At 38.0% G+C, this 15,141-nt stretch overlaps 1 protein-coding gene and 1 long non-coding RNA gene across 2 annotated transcripts in view; one reads left to right on the forward strand and one right to left on the reverse strand.

Moving 5' to 3' along the window:
• The window catches only part of serinc2 (serine incorporator 2), a 155,551-nt gene that overhangs the window by 13,634 nt on the left and 126,776 nt on the right, over positions 1-15,141 (reverse strand). The gene's annotated exons all lie outside the window — the stretch shown is intronic.
• On the forward strand, positions 201-13,835 carry LOC108272555 (uncharacterized). Its single transcript, XR_001814078.3, has 3 exons — positions 201-599; positions 12,230-12,382; positions 13,750-13,835. It is a non-coding gene; the product is annotated as an uncharacterized LOC108272555 (long non-coding RNA).

The following is a 15,141-nucleotide window of genomic DNA, read 5'->3' on the forward strand; positions in this document are numbered from 1 at the left end:
TACAATTTTAAAGTAGTAATTAGTAATCTGCAGTGGGTTACTTTTTTATTTTATTTTAGTAATTTATCCACCACTGGTTATTATAATCTATTGTTTTCTATTCTGATGAAAGTCTTTTGTAGGTTGTGATGTCATCTGGGAACTTCTAGCGACTGTTTGAACATGGACTACTTTCCCCTGAAACTCAGGTGAACGTTATATACATTAGAGGTTTTTCGGGGGTGGGTAGAGGGGCTCGTGCGTCATGATTCCTGAACCCTGACAGACTGAGCATGGCTTACACATTGCATGCTTTTTCTCACTTTAGTCTCGCGAGTGCTAATTCCTGTTTCGGGTTTAATTTATTTATTTATTTTTATAGGTTTTCATTGATGAAGAAATTGCAGTCTGAGAATGTCTACGAATTGTGCGTGAGTTTGCGTGGATATGCGTGATACACTAGAAAAGTCTACACTAGAAAAGCGGACTGGATTTTGTGCCGGAGTCACAGTCAGACATTTCACACAAACTGTGCGCTTGTTTCTCGGTCAACATGATAACTGATTAAAACACAAACCGAGACGTTTTCCTTCGCTCGAACACTGTAAGCTCACCTCTCGGTAAGTGCAAAATCTTTCACAGCACACACCCTATACATATGTACCCTGTACTATACATCACCTGTAATTCTTACAGTCACGTGCACAGGGCATTTATAGTGTGTAGTTAAATTAGCATGTGTTTGAATGTTACAGCACATTACACACGTGCTGAACACTGGCTCATATGTTTCACGTCTTGATTTTAACATGACTGCCTTGACTGAGTTTAATATAATAAGGTTGTATAATAAGACTACAACCCCTGGCAAAAATTATGGAATCACCACACTCAGAGGATGCTCACTCAGCTTTTTTTTTTTTTTTTTTTTAAACGTTGTAGCAAATAAACAAAATTACAGATTGCAAAACAATGTTTGTTTAATAGCTGAACATTCTGGGATCATGAAACATACCTCAAACAAATTAAATGAAATAATTTTAATTAATGTCATGTTGTTTTCCAGAGCAAGTAGAGGAAAAAATTATGGAGTCATCAACAAAAAAAACAATACCAAACACAGTTTTCACTTTTATGACAGCCTGAATTCTTTGAGGCATTGACTTCACTAATGAAAAACTGTGTTCTCCATCAAGCTGGTTCCAGCTTTTTTGAATAGCATTTGACAGATCAACTTTGCAGAATGGAGCCTTGTCATGAACCTGTTTTTTTTTTCTTCTTCTTTTTGTAAACATTTCCACCATAAATTTTCAGTCAGATTGATATCTGGACTGTTTGCTGGCCATGTCATTGAGTTGATATGCCTTTCCTGAAGAAAAGCTTTACCACTTTTTGTTTTGGGTAAGATGCATTACCATCCTGAAAAATGACTTCATCATCACCAAACCTATTTTCTATCGATGGAATGAGAAAAGTGTACACCTGTACATTGACTGTTGAGGTCTCCCCGGTCCTTTACCTGACATGCGACCCCATATCATAAATGAGTGGGGAAGTTTGATGGTTTTCTTCAGACAGTCATCTTTACAGTGAGGGGAAAAAAGTATTTGATCCCCTGCTGATTTTGTACGTTTGCCCACTGACAAAGAAATGATCATTCTATAATTTTAATGGTAGATTAATTTGAACAGTGACAGACAGAATAACAACAAAAAAATCCAGAAAAACTCATGTCAAAAATGTTATAAATTGATTGGCATTTTAATGAGGGAAATAAGTATTTGTTTCTTCCATTTGCGAATAATCACACCAACTGTTGTCACCTTCTCACCAAGCTGCTTGGCAATGGTCTTGTAGCCCATTCCAGACTTGTGTAGGTCTACAATCTTGTCCCTGACATCCTTGGAGAGCTCTTTGGTCTTGGCCATGGTGGAGAGTTTGGAATCTGATTGATTGATTGCTATTGTGGACAGGTGTCTTTTATACAGGTAACAAGCTGAGATTAGGAGCACTCCCTTTAAGAGTGTGCTCCTATTCTCAGCTCGTTACCTGTATAAAAGACACCTGGGAGCCAGAAATCTTTCTGATTGAGAGGGGGTCAAATACTTATTTCCCTCATTAAAATGCAAATCAATTTATAATTAATAATTTGTGTTGAAAAATATCACACATATAGAGAACTTGGGGTAGTCTATTCTTGAAGTGTGTCGTTTTTGTAACTTGTGGGTAACAGGAAGTCTGTATTTTCAACATCCTTCTACCTCATACAACCACTATTATCTTTCACTCTTTGCTGTTACACAAGTCTGTTTCTTCAATAATGTCATGGTATAACTTTTTAGTTCATGCCCCTTAAGGTCTCTTGATGTAGATGTCCTTGTCTGTTGGTGCTGTCAATAGCCAGACGGGATCGCTGGGTAATGTCTGTGATAACATTTTACACATGTCCTCAGTGAAAAAAACAAAAAAAAAAAACATGTCCTCACAGCAATTAAATTAACACAGGATGGCAAGTTTCTGTCACATTGTTTTGTGTGTTCATGATAATTTATTTGGCAGTATTAAGGAATCTACTGTGATACAACTGCACATTCATTTATTTCTAGAAAAACTTTATTCTAGGTAACTTTATACCTGTAGCTGACATTATAACAAGCCCTTTAATAACCTTTGGGATTTTGCTCTTCTGACGGAGTTTGTTTTCTTTTACTTTCTTTCTTTTTTCACAATTAAGGGAAGTAAATAAGACAAGTAACAGTGGTCAGAAAACCTTTTCCCCCACAATGTAAGAGGCAGCATCTGCTTGTAAAATCGCAGACATACCTATCCGGACAGGACTACAATTATCTGAGGACCAGAGAGGTCCTTGTGAGAATTTAATCAATCCTTTCCAAATAGTGCTAATGATACTTTGTTCTTAAGGCTCTGGTCTAACTAGTTATTTTGTTCCATGTTAGCCTGAGGGATGTGTGTTGACACCAGGGCTGTCATTTTCATCTGCCATGAAACTCAGCAGACCAGACCTTAACGACTCTCTCAATTTGTTGTCAATAATGTCCTACCTGTGATTGATGGTGTAACAAGTGACTGGTTTGGTGCTAAAAAAGGTTTTTGAAGTTTAAAAACTTTTTAAAGTTTTCTGCGCTCAAGTTAGTGTAGGGAAAATAGAGGAAAGTTTGCGTGTCAGTTGCCATCGTTGCTGAGATCATGGCTTGTGTCTTTGTCAGTGGATGTTTGTGGACGTCTACTTCTTCTCGGTTGGTCCGCAACACTTCCAGGCTTTTTTAATTTGTTAGTATGTTTGGCAACAATGTCGTGTGTGTGGCGTGCTTGCCATGTTCCCTGTTAGTCTATTGCAACCAACCTTGCAACAGCTTCCTGATCCAACCATGAGAATGATTTCAATATGTTCTTCTTTTATCAAAGGCATTCTTAAAGGCTATCTGATATATATATATATATATATATATATATATATATATATATATATATATATATATATATATATATATATATATATATACATAAATATATATATATAAAATATAGAATGTATGTGTAAGTGTACATTTGGCCTGTGCATGGAGACTTTTGGGACACCGTGTATAGAAATGAATGTCACCTGTCACTATGTTGCTCACTACTGTGAACACACTATGACTATTGACTAGTGTCATGGACTCTGAACAGATGAGATGTCTGTTTTGCAGAGGAGAATAAATGCATAATTCTCTGTCCAGTTGTCTTTTAACATTTTATTTTTTTGTTGTCCAGAGTGGATGAATGAAATATATATATTTTTAAATCCACAAAAGCCTGTGAGAACACTTTCCTTTCTTTATGAGCTGATTTTGACTAAATAATTGACATAAATTTTTAGTCATTGGTTGCAATAAGCTGCAACAGAGGAGCTGCTAAGAAAGTTGCAGTGGTTTATGGTTTAAAATTGCTGAAATACCGCCTTATTATTTTTTTTCTTACACTGACTGGCTTCCAAAGTTTTAATGTTGATAATACTTTTATGAAAATGTTTTACTTTTGTTTTATTGAATCTGTCCTCACGTTTTCTTTTATTAGTTGGTTCAGGTCACTCGATTTCAAAAACAAAAATAGATTGCAGAGTATTGTTAAGGTGTGCAGCAAAATTGCAGGTACGACCTTGAATGATTTAACTCATTTGTACAAGGTCTGGTCAATTCTGGCTGATTCCAGCCATCCCCTGCCTCAGGATTTTCAGTTGCTTCTGTCGGGCCTCAGATACAATCTGCCAACATGTAGGACAAATGGGTTTAAAGACTCTTTTGTCCCAGGGGCCATTGGTTCTCTAAATGATGTAACCCGACTTTGACGATGTAATTATTGCAATACTTTCTTGTTTTATTTGATTGTTGTTTGTTTTATTTCTTTTTATTATTGTTAGTCTAAGGGCTGTGTGTGGTTACTGCTGACTCTACAACGATTTTCCCCTCGGGGACAATAAAGATAACCTTGAACCTTCAACAGTATTTTTGGAGGGCTCAGAGTGCTATATTCTACTGTGAAATATTATACTGTGGTCCACGATTTGGTGACTCCTTATCTAAGCACATGTGAGAGACAATGGAATAATCTTTCTTTCCTACTCTGACCTATGCAGATGCCAAAATATTATGATTGCGTGGTTGCCTTCATGCCTTTATATGCCAGTGTCATGAGTATTGAAATGATTTGTGCCCTCTATGGCTCTCGCACATTTTCTGTTGTGGATTCTCCTTCTCTCATTCAGTAACAAGAAAGTGGTTCATGCCACAGGGCAAGCCTGCTGCCCTGCTTTCTATGCCCCTGTCGTGCCAGCACTCCAAACCAGATGGCCTTTGTTGCTGGCTGTAAATATGCTAATCTGCTATGGGTTGTGTTCAAGGACACCTCTAAATGTGTATAATCTTTTTTTTTATTACAATTACACTTAATTTCTTATTTAGTAACATTGAAAGCACTTAATTCCCAGTAATGTTTGTGTGTGTGTGTGTGTGTGTGTGTGTGTGTGTGTGTGTGTGTGTGTGAATACATCTTATGTTACATTGTTTTGATGAATTGCTTATATTCCTTTTAGAATAATCAGTAGAGAAGTTTATTGGAAATCATTTGCAAGCAGTGGGCCTCTTAGTAAAATCGTTTGTAAATGTTTGCGTTTTGTTTTTTCAGTTTACAGAAGTTTCGGTGATGCTGATTTTCTTTATTCTTAAGCCCTATTTGGTCGGGATTAGTTTCCAGGACATATGGCTGTAAAGTATTTACTACAGACGTTTGTGATCTTTATCATCAATTAGCACGGGATAAGCGATTTCTGTACAAATGACTGAGATGGGTGTGTCTTCATTGTTTACGTGCTGATAACCCATCACAGCAATCATACGTAACGTGCGTCATATGTAACATGGTGCTGCACCTCGGTGTTCGATCAGTCAACACGGCACCGATGAAGCAAAAGTAAACCCGCACCTGGATAAGAGTTGAAACTTTGTTTAGTTTCAGTTTAGGGAGAATGACGTTTTCAAGCGCTGTTTGAACAAATGGTGCATAATCATTCCATTTGTGAGGAGATTTTTTGGGAAGTTTGAGATAAATGTCCCTCTGTCAAAGTGGTGTTTGGTGACTGGACTTAAATGTCGAAAATGAGTCGACTACCTAAAAAAATACAGAGTGCATACGCGTAGGATTAGTTTAACCTGGGGTTATATTTACAGGCCGTTTTATAGAAGGTAAATAGCCATTTTCTTGCACACTTAAATTACCAGGTGTGTTCACAGCACAGCTGGTTTACATTTAACAACATCCACAATGCTCACAAAGCTGAAACCTACAAAAGAGCACAAACTTTTTTTGTCCTAATTAAAATGGCCAGTCTTATTTGTCTTAAGGATGTCTTCTCGATTTGCTTTCTTTCAAGTTGTTCGTATGAAACGACGTTTCATGAAATATTCACTAAATTTGTGTGTGCAATTAAAATAAATAAGCTACTTTATTTAATCCGGACACACTTAATCCGTATAGACATTTACAGTAACTGATGCCAATTATACGAGTTGAAGCCCATCAATTGATGTTTATACTGTATTAATAAGTCTACTTATATGTGAATTAGATTTCTTTTTTTTCTTTTTTTTGGTTAAAATCTTCTCTCAGTTATCACAACCTTGCTTTAACTCTCCAATTCTTGGCATCGACTACTAATAGTTTCAAGGTTTTCTAACTCCAGCTGGTTTCAGCTCTGCAACTAATGATCAATGCCTCAGTAAGCTGAATCAGTTAGTCATGAGAGTATATTGACCTTGAAACTGTCTCTCCAGTTATGAAACTCTGCTGTAAGCTGCATATAGTGAGCAACACTTCTGTATAATTGAAGATGTTTTTAAGAGTTAGTTTCGCTAAATTAATTAATGAGGTACTATATTACATTAATCATAACTCCCTCAACATGGACTTAAAAAAAAAATAGATGTACAGTCGGGTCCATAAATATTTGGACAGTTACAAAGTTACTGTTTGTTTTTTGCTGTCTACAACAGTATATTGTATATCAGCTTTAATATGAGGGTATTTACATCCAAATTGTGTGAATGGTGTAGGAATTGCAGCATTTTTTATATGTAGTTGGACAGTTGGCTGCTCAGCTGTTCCATGGCAAAGGTGTGTATTATTCCCTTATTAGTTCACTTACAATTAACCAGATAAAAGGTCAATATGAAGTTAACTCTCAATATGAAGTCCAAAGAGCTGTCACGGCCAGTGAAGAAAGCCATTATTGTGCTGAAAAATCAAATCAAAGCCATCAGAGAGATAGCAAAAACCCCAACTACCAACTATTTGGTAAATTCTTATAAAGAAAAATAATGCACCAGTGAGGTCAGGAATTACTTTAGGCAGTCATGGACTGCAAAGGATTTGCAACTAAGCATTAAAAATGACTATTTAATGTATAATTGTTAGCTTGTCCAATTACTTTTTGGTCCTTTAAAAAAGGGGGAGGGGGGTACATACAGTATCTCACAAAAGTGAGTACAGTCCTCACATTTTTGTAAATATTTGATTATATCTTTTCATGTGACAACACTGAAGAAATGACACTTTGCTACAATGTAAAGTAGTGAGTGTACAGCTTGTGTAACAGTGTAAATTTGCTGTCCCCTGAAAATAACTCAGCACACAGCCATTAATGTCTAAACCGCTGGCAACAAAAGTGAGTAGACCCTTAAGTGAAAATGTCCAAATTGGACCCAATTAGCCATTTTCCCTCCCTGATGTCATGGGACTTGTTAGTGTTACAAGGTCTCAGGTGTGAATGTGGAACACTCCCTCATACTGGTCACTGGAAGTTCAACATGGCACCTCATGGCAAAGAACTCACTGAGGATCTGGAAAAAAAGAATTGTTGCTCTACATAAAGATGTCCTAGGCTATAAGAAGATTGCCAAGGCCCTGACACTGAGCTGCAGCACGGTGGCCAAGACCATACAGCGGTTTAATAGGACAGGTTCCACTCAGAACAGGCCTCGCCATGGTCGACCAAAGAAGTTGAGTGCACATGCTCAGTGTCATATCCAGAGGTTGTCTTTGGGAAATAGACATAGGAGTGCTGCCAGCACTGCTGCAGAGGTTGAAGGAGTGGGGGTCAGCCTGTCAGTGCTCAGACCATATGTTGCACACTGCATCAAATTAGTCTGCATGGCTGTCATCCCAGAAGGGAGCCCCTTCTAAAGATGATTCACAAGAAAGCCTGCAAACAGTTTGCTGATGACAAGCAGACTAAGGACAGGGATTACTGGAACCATGTCCTGTGGTCTGATGAGACCAAGATAAACTTATTTGGCTCAGATGGTGTCAAGCGTGTGTGGCGGCAACCAGGTGAGGAGTACAAAGACAAGTGTGTCTTGCCTACAGTCAAGCATGGTGGTAGGAGTGTCATGATCTGGGGCTGCATGAGTGCTGCCGGCACTGGGGAGCTACAGTTCATTGAGGGATACATGAATGCCAACATGTACTATGACATACTGAAGCAGAGTATGATCCCTTCCTTTGGAGACTGGGCCTCAGGGCAGTATTCCAGCATGATAACGACCCCAAACACACCTCCAAGACAACCACTGCCTTGCTAAAGATGCTGAGGGTGAAGGTGATGGACTAAACCCTATTGCGCATCTGTGGGGCATCCTCAAACGGAAGGTGGAGGAGCACAAGGTCTCTAACATCCACCAGCTCCGTGATGTCGTCGTGGAAGAGTGGAAGAGGACTCCAGTGGCAACCTGTGAAGCTCTGGTGAACTCCATGCCCAAGAGGGTTAAGGCAGTGCTGGAAAATAATGGTGGCCACACAAAATATTGACACTTTGGGCCCAATTTGGACATTTTCACTTAGGGGTGTTCTCACTTTTGTTGCCAGCAGTTTAGACATTAATGGCTGTGTGTTGAGTTATTTTGAGGAGACAGCAAATTTACACTGTCACACAAGCTATACACTCACTACTTTACATTGTAGCAAAGTGTCATTTCTTCAGTGTTGTCACATGAAAAGATATAATCAAATATTTACAAAAATGTGAGGAGTGTACTCACTTTTGTGAGATAGTGTATATAAAGTGTTATAATTCCTTCACCATTCACCCGATTTGAAGGTCATCCATCCATCCATTTTCTATACTGCTTATCCTTCAGGGTCACGGTGAACCTGGAGCCTATCCCAGGGAGCATTGGGCACAAGGCAGGGCATGATCACATACACATTCACACACCCATTCACACACTATGGACACTTTGGACATGCCAATCAGCCTACCATGCATGTCTTTGGACTGGGGGAGGAAACCGGAGTACGTGAAGGAAACCCCTGCAGCACGGGGAGAACATGCAAATTCTGCACACACAGGGCAGTGGCGGGAATTGAACCCCCACCCTGGAGGTGTGAGGCAAACGTGCTAACCACTAAGTCACCGTGCGCCCATTTTAAGGGCATATTTATTATTTAATTTCAACTCCAAATTATATGTCCAATAAATGTTTAAACATTTATATCATTTTAATTTCTTAATTTTCAATACAATTTCTATGCAGACTGTTGTTTAGCCCAGGTTAAAGACAATTTACTTCTCTCTGTGTGATTAGTAGTGTGGAAAGGTGTTCTTGTAACCTGGTTGACATCAAGTAGGTCGATTTACGTGAAATCTCTCAAAGGTCTGGATTATTATGTTTTTTTTGGTCTGAGCATTTTTTTTTTTTTGGTACACACACACACACACACACACACACACACACACACACACACACACACACACACACACACACACACGATGTGAACACGACAAAGGTTAGACAAGGAGTGCCACAAATGTCAGAACTTGTATATTACTGCTCATTAAATTTAATGTGACTCAGGTGCAGATGATCTCATGTTATGTGAAGGGGCTGATGGGTAATGAAGTCCAGTTCTGCTCTGGCCACTGACATGACATCAGACAATTAAAGAACAGCAATTTTGCTTTTGTTTTGGTACCGTATAGAACCATTTTTAAAAGGTCCTTAAGTAAGAACTAAATCATAATGGGATGTGCTGTTATAGGAAAATAACCATCACCCTGAAGTTGATTATTTTCCAACAACAGCATGTATTTTATTCTTTTTATACCCTAGCAATTTGCCAGTGATTGCAATTTTTTATTTATTAATGAATGACATCACTATTTTAAACCATTCGTACTTGCATTCAAACCAGAAAGTGTAAAGTGCTTTGTCCTAAAGACTTTCTGGACCATTACACTGGAGACTCCTTCCATAAATATGTTAAATAAACAACACCTTACAGAATGCTTCATCATCAACTATTAGATTGGTTCTTTCTTAAATACCATTCAATTTCCTGTGAATAATCTGTTACTATAAACAATAAACAATAACAGATTGGAATGAGTATTAATATAAACCTGTGCTGGCTATAGGACAACTCACTATTGTCAGAACTGCTATTATAGAAAATAAATCAACGCCTTCTGATCAATCAGATTCAAGGAATTCAAATGTACTGTATATACATGTAACAAAGAATTAAGAATTCATCCGATAAATAATTGCCCTAAAATATGTAGTTTAAAGGTTAGTTATTTTCAAAATAACTGTTGGACCACTGAAAGAGTCAGTGTTCCAGAAATCAGATGAAGTTATCTTGAATGTCTGACTTACTTATCAACAGACTGAAATGTTGTAAGTAGAAGATACACAGATCGGTTCAGAGCATACAGACAGCCCAGATACAGCGTAACGCTCGCCTTGCCCCTGATCTGTCACCCAAACAACGGTAGACTAATAACAGCATGCTAATTGCAGTCTGTTGTCTTGGACAGGCAAAACAAAGAGAAGATCTGACATGCGGAGCTGAGCTATGCTTCCTGGAACGCCCCAAGCATTTGGCTAAAAATAGGACACATACGCCAGCTCTTCTGTCTGCAAGTGAGCAGTTTGGTTTGAACTGTTGGGTTATGCATTGTCTGAGATTTAAAAATGGTATTTATAGTCAATAAGGATGAACAGATAGAACAGATACACAGACAGTAACCCAAGCCCAGGATCAAATTTATTTATTTATAGTAGCTTTATCTTGTAACCATATCACACATTTTAGTGGAGAGCACAAAAAGCTGTTCATCTCTTACCTAAAGAAAAATTTTTAAGCGTTACTATTAGTAGAAAAATGACAAGTTCTTAATGTCTCACATAGGTGTGAAAGTTTTTCAGCATATGTGTGTCAGTTATTTGTTTTTAAAGTGCTTCTTTATCTTAACAATGCGTTTTTAAAGGATTTGTTGATACAAACGGGAGAATTATGAAAAAGAATACGGTGGTGCCATAAGTTATTTTTTATCTGTTACCATAGAAACAGCAGTTCTCCCTGACTTTATCTCACTTTCTTTAGTTTCCGCTCGTGTGAAAGCGGTTTCAAATACCTGTAGTTAATACGATTTGTATATGAAGTTGATGTACACAAAATCATTCATTATAATAAAGACTAGGTACAGTAATCTATTATTATTATTTTCATGAATGTTGATGCTTCTCAGTCATTCCATTTTGAAGGCTTAATACCCACTGTCTCCATGACTACAGACACTTTCACAATAGCTGTCTTTCCATGCTTTGTTTAAAGATTTGTGCATATGTATGTGTCTTTAGGTAATGTACAGTACGTTTCATTTCCATTTACAACAATTCATTTGGCACTTTTATCCCACACTAGTAAAATGGCTATACATGAACAGACAGTGAAATATATCCTGTTTCATTCTTCACAGGAATGAAACAGTCTTAAAGAGAACCTGTGATCTGGCTTTATTACACACACTCCCTCTGCTGGATGAGAAATACAAGAGGTTTCTTTGGAAACTTTTCAAATATATTACATGATTGCAAACCTTATACAACTCTGGGTTGGGCTCTCATGAGTACAAAGGCCATAGAATATGATCTATAACTTTTACATTTGAGTACACTGGAACATAATCCAAAATACTCTAAAATAATAGATGGGTTTGTTTTTTTTTCCGTAAGAAAAGAAGCAGATGAATTAGTTAATTGAGGTTTCCATAAACAGCTGTATAACCAAAATTTGTTGTATGCCATAAGGCAAAGATGGCCGTCATGGTTAAGCCAATTAAAATAAAAATATATATATAAAATAAAATGAAATAACTGGTGATTTTGCAATGCCAATAGAGGTGATCAGGAAAAAATCAGGAAAATTAAAAGCAGTTGAGGAATCTGCTTTGGACCACTTGATACGGAATGACGCATAATGGAACTTTTTGACCAAGGACAAAAATTTTGACCCATTAAAAAAAGATTAAATAGGCAAAAAACACAGTGTTAAAGCTAACACTTTACTAATGGTGTTAATGCTAATCATAAATGGGCAGAGATTAAAAACATCTGACTTTAATAAAGCACCCATTAGGATCTGAGAGCAATTCAAATTTCCTTATCTAATTGCCATTCTGTTTCATTTTGTTTTATGGCATGTTGCTTGGTCTATAACAATAAAAGTTATTGAACGGTAATATTGATGTGTTTGTACAGAACAAGAGCACTGCTGTATGTACATGTAAATACATACATTAAATATACTAAGAATAACTCGAGCAATTGTTCTTTCGCTCTCTCTCTCACTCTCTCTCACTCGTGTGCTCTCTCACTCCCTCTCTATTGCTCTTTCTCTCTCTCTCTCTCTCTAGGCAGAGGTGAGATGACCGAGGTGCAGCCGGTGTTGGACTTTGCCTCGTCAGGAAGGTCTGGACGACGCAATGCTCTGCCTGACATTTTAGGCTCACCAGCAGGGGTTAACCCATCTGACCTCCCCCTGAAATTGACTGAACTGTCTCTCACAGGTCAGTCTTAATAGAAGTGCGTGTGTTGTTTGGATGATGTACAGTTTGTAAAATTAACATTTGCAACAATTTTGCAGAGTTTTTTTCCCCTAAAGAGCCCTTTTGAAGCTGCAGATTCATCTTAATTCAATTCATATAAATTCCCATCTCTCAGTGATTGGATGGGTCTTTGTGCTGACTTGCTCAAATGCAAACACTTTCATTCCACTAAAAATAAACTCATCAGATCTAGAGCTCTCCAGCCATCATCACTCACCAATTTCTCAGTTTGATATCGAGCTCCTGATTCATAGTCATCAATCAGCCACCCAGCATGACCAGCCTTCCTCTTTACCCACACTCAAAGGGAGCCATACTGGCAGATAAATCTATACTTATCCCAACTACAATTAGAGTGTTATCCTTGCTAAACACTTACTTCTAGTAAACTAATTATTAAGACAGGTTCCAGTGCCAGCCAAAGTATGATGGACTCCCCCTGCTGAGCCTTGGTTTTTAACCAAGGTTATTTCCTTCTAGCTCAGGCCAGATGAGTTTGTCCTTGCCTCTAGGCCCCCTCAGGAACAATTCCATTGCAGAAGTACAGTATCCACCTCCTGTGGCCATGTTGACCCACCTGTCCTCAACACCATTTCATCAGTCCCTTTTTCTCCACACATGGATCTAACAGACGGATCTCTAGCAGAAATTGGTTTTCGTCCCTCCTTTCCTCTCCCCTCTCTTCATGTCATTTCATGAGGTTGTGGTCTTCACTCTCAAAATGGACCCACCACCTCCCTACCTTTTCAGTACTATTCATTGACTACTACCAAGAGTCTTTAGTGGGAGCTTCATTCTCTCCACATTTTATAGTTCAACAAACTTTCTCAGGACATTTAGTTAACAGTGATCTGCACTTGTAAACTGACTTCCATCTTTATTAGCACAATGCACAATGTTGTAGACAGGGAAAGAGAGAAGTGTATTCATGAAGGAAGAGGTACAAATCATGATCTGAACAAATGTTGATTGAAGTGAAGTTTTAGTGTGTGGAGCTGCTGGAGGCTCAGTGCTGGGCTTAAAGGCAGAGATCCTTAGCCAGTCTGTAAATTGCTGGGAGTGTGAGCCTTTAAGGCACACAAGCTCACTCTGGCTCACTCAAAATTGACCATCATTGTCTTCTTTAAGTAGTGATTTTTGCTGAGGCTACACCAGCATAGTGTCTTGGTAGGGTGTTGGCCCACCACAAATAACCAGAACAGAGTATTGAGTAATTATTGGTAAACCCTAACAATGATGTAATGTAATCCATTATATAATAATGTAATGCGCTCGCTCGCTCTCTCTCTCTCTCTCTCTCTCTCTCTCTCTCTCTCTCTCACTTTTAGCAGATGGGTCAGGAGGAGTTCAGTCACCAACGTCAGAGGAGGCCTGTCTGCCTGCAGAGAGCTCTGAGAGAAAGGACGAATCCTAAACACCTCCCAGTCTCCACTGCAGAAGCCCTGCGGTAACAGGAATAAGAGGAGTAGGAGAAGAAAGACACAGGAATATGATTTATCAGTAGCTGTGCTACTGGGATTGGGCCTAGGTGTCAATGTATTTGCAGGAAGAATATTTGGGAAAGTTCAGGATGTTCCAAAACAGAGGAATCTATAGTGCAGTATGAGAATGGGGTTGTCTTATATGTATATATAACAGTATGTGGAAAAATGACAAGATGATCAGATTTTTTACTTTTAAAATGAATTAATGGTAACTGGAGACCACCATGTTTTCTTGTAAATCTTCTGAATACTATAAGTATCCCTAATACACTGGCAAAAGTTATGTCCCTTTTATCTCTGCCAAATCAGAATGATTTGTTTTAGAGAGGACGATATAGACATTGTTAATATGAGTCTAGTGTATTATGTGAAAGAAAATAATTGTAGAAATGATAGATCCAGTTGAGCATTTAAACAAGGTCTATCATAATATTTGTCTTTGTCATTTGTCATATTTGACTTGCCATTGTAACATTTTGGCAAAGGCCACTAGAACAGCATTAAAGCAACTGTTTGACTGAGCACATCATGGACAGCACATAATGTCATTTGGAAGCTCTTGGGTATGATTACTCACTGCTTTTCCATATTCACAATGAATGTATCGCATAATGAGCTCTGTCCTCGGTCATGTGTCTCAGCCGTATTTCCATATGCGTTACTGCCAGGAGAAAGCTCTCTTTTGGCAACTCCAGCATTCAATTATCATTTATGAGCACACATATCTTTTGTTTTCAGACAGAAAATTACTTTTTAATAATTACAAAAAATGTTTAATAATGAGTGGAATCAGCCTAGTGCAAGAGCAAAAAAAACCCACCAAAAAACATAGATGACGTTTAAAACAACGATACATGGGCTTGAGTTTGATGTGCCCCAAAGAAAGTGTCTTTTTTTCTTTTTTTTCTCATTTCTTTTTTCCCCCCCAATGCCTGAGTTGTGACACTCGCAGCAGCATTTTAATTAGCATTTTAATCCATACTAGCTGTGTCAGAGGCATATTATTAGAAGTCAAACTCAATTCCATGCATCACGCCGCTCTTGATTCATGATTACATGATCACACTTTCTATGCACTGTTAATTTTATTTAAAATCATATTCTACATGTCATGATGGTGAATCCTGTATATTTCTAGTATATTTCTATGTTCGTACAGTAGTAATTCATGTATTCATTCGTCTTTAGTAATTTTATCCTGGTCAAGGTTGCAATTAATCAAGGGCCAATCCTGGG

Source organism: Ictalurus punctatus, chromosome 12 (assembly GCF_001660625.3).
Source record: "Ictalurus punctatus breed USDA103 chromosome 12, Coco_2.0, whole genome shotgun sequence".
Taxonomy (NCBI): domain Eukaryota; kingdom Metazoa; phylum Chordata; class Actinopteri; order Siluriformes; family Ictaluridae; genus Ictalurus; species Ictalurus punctatus.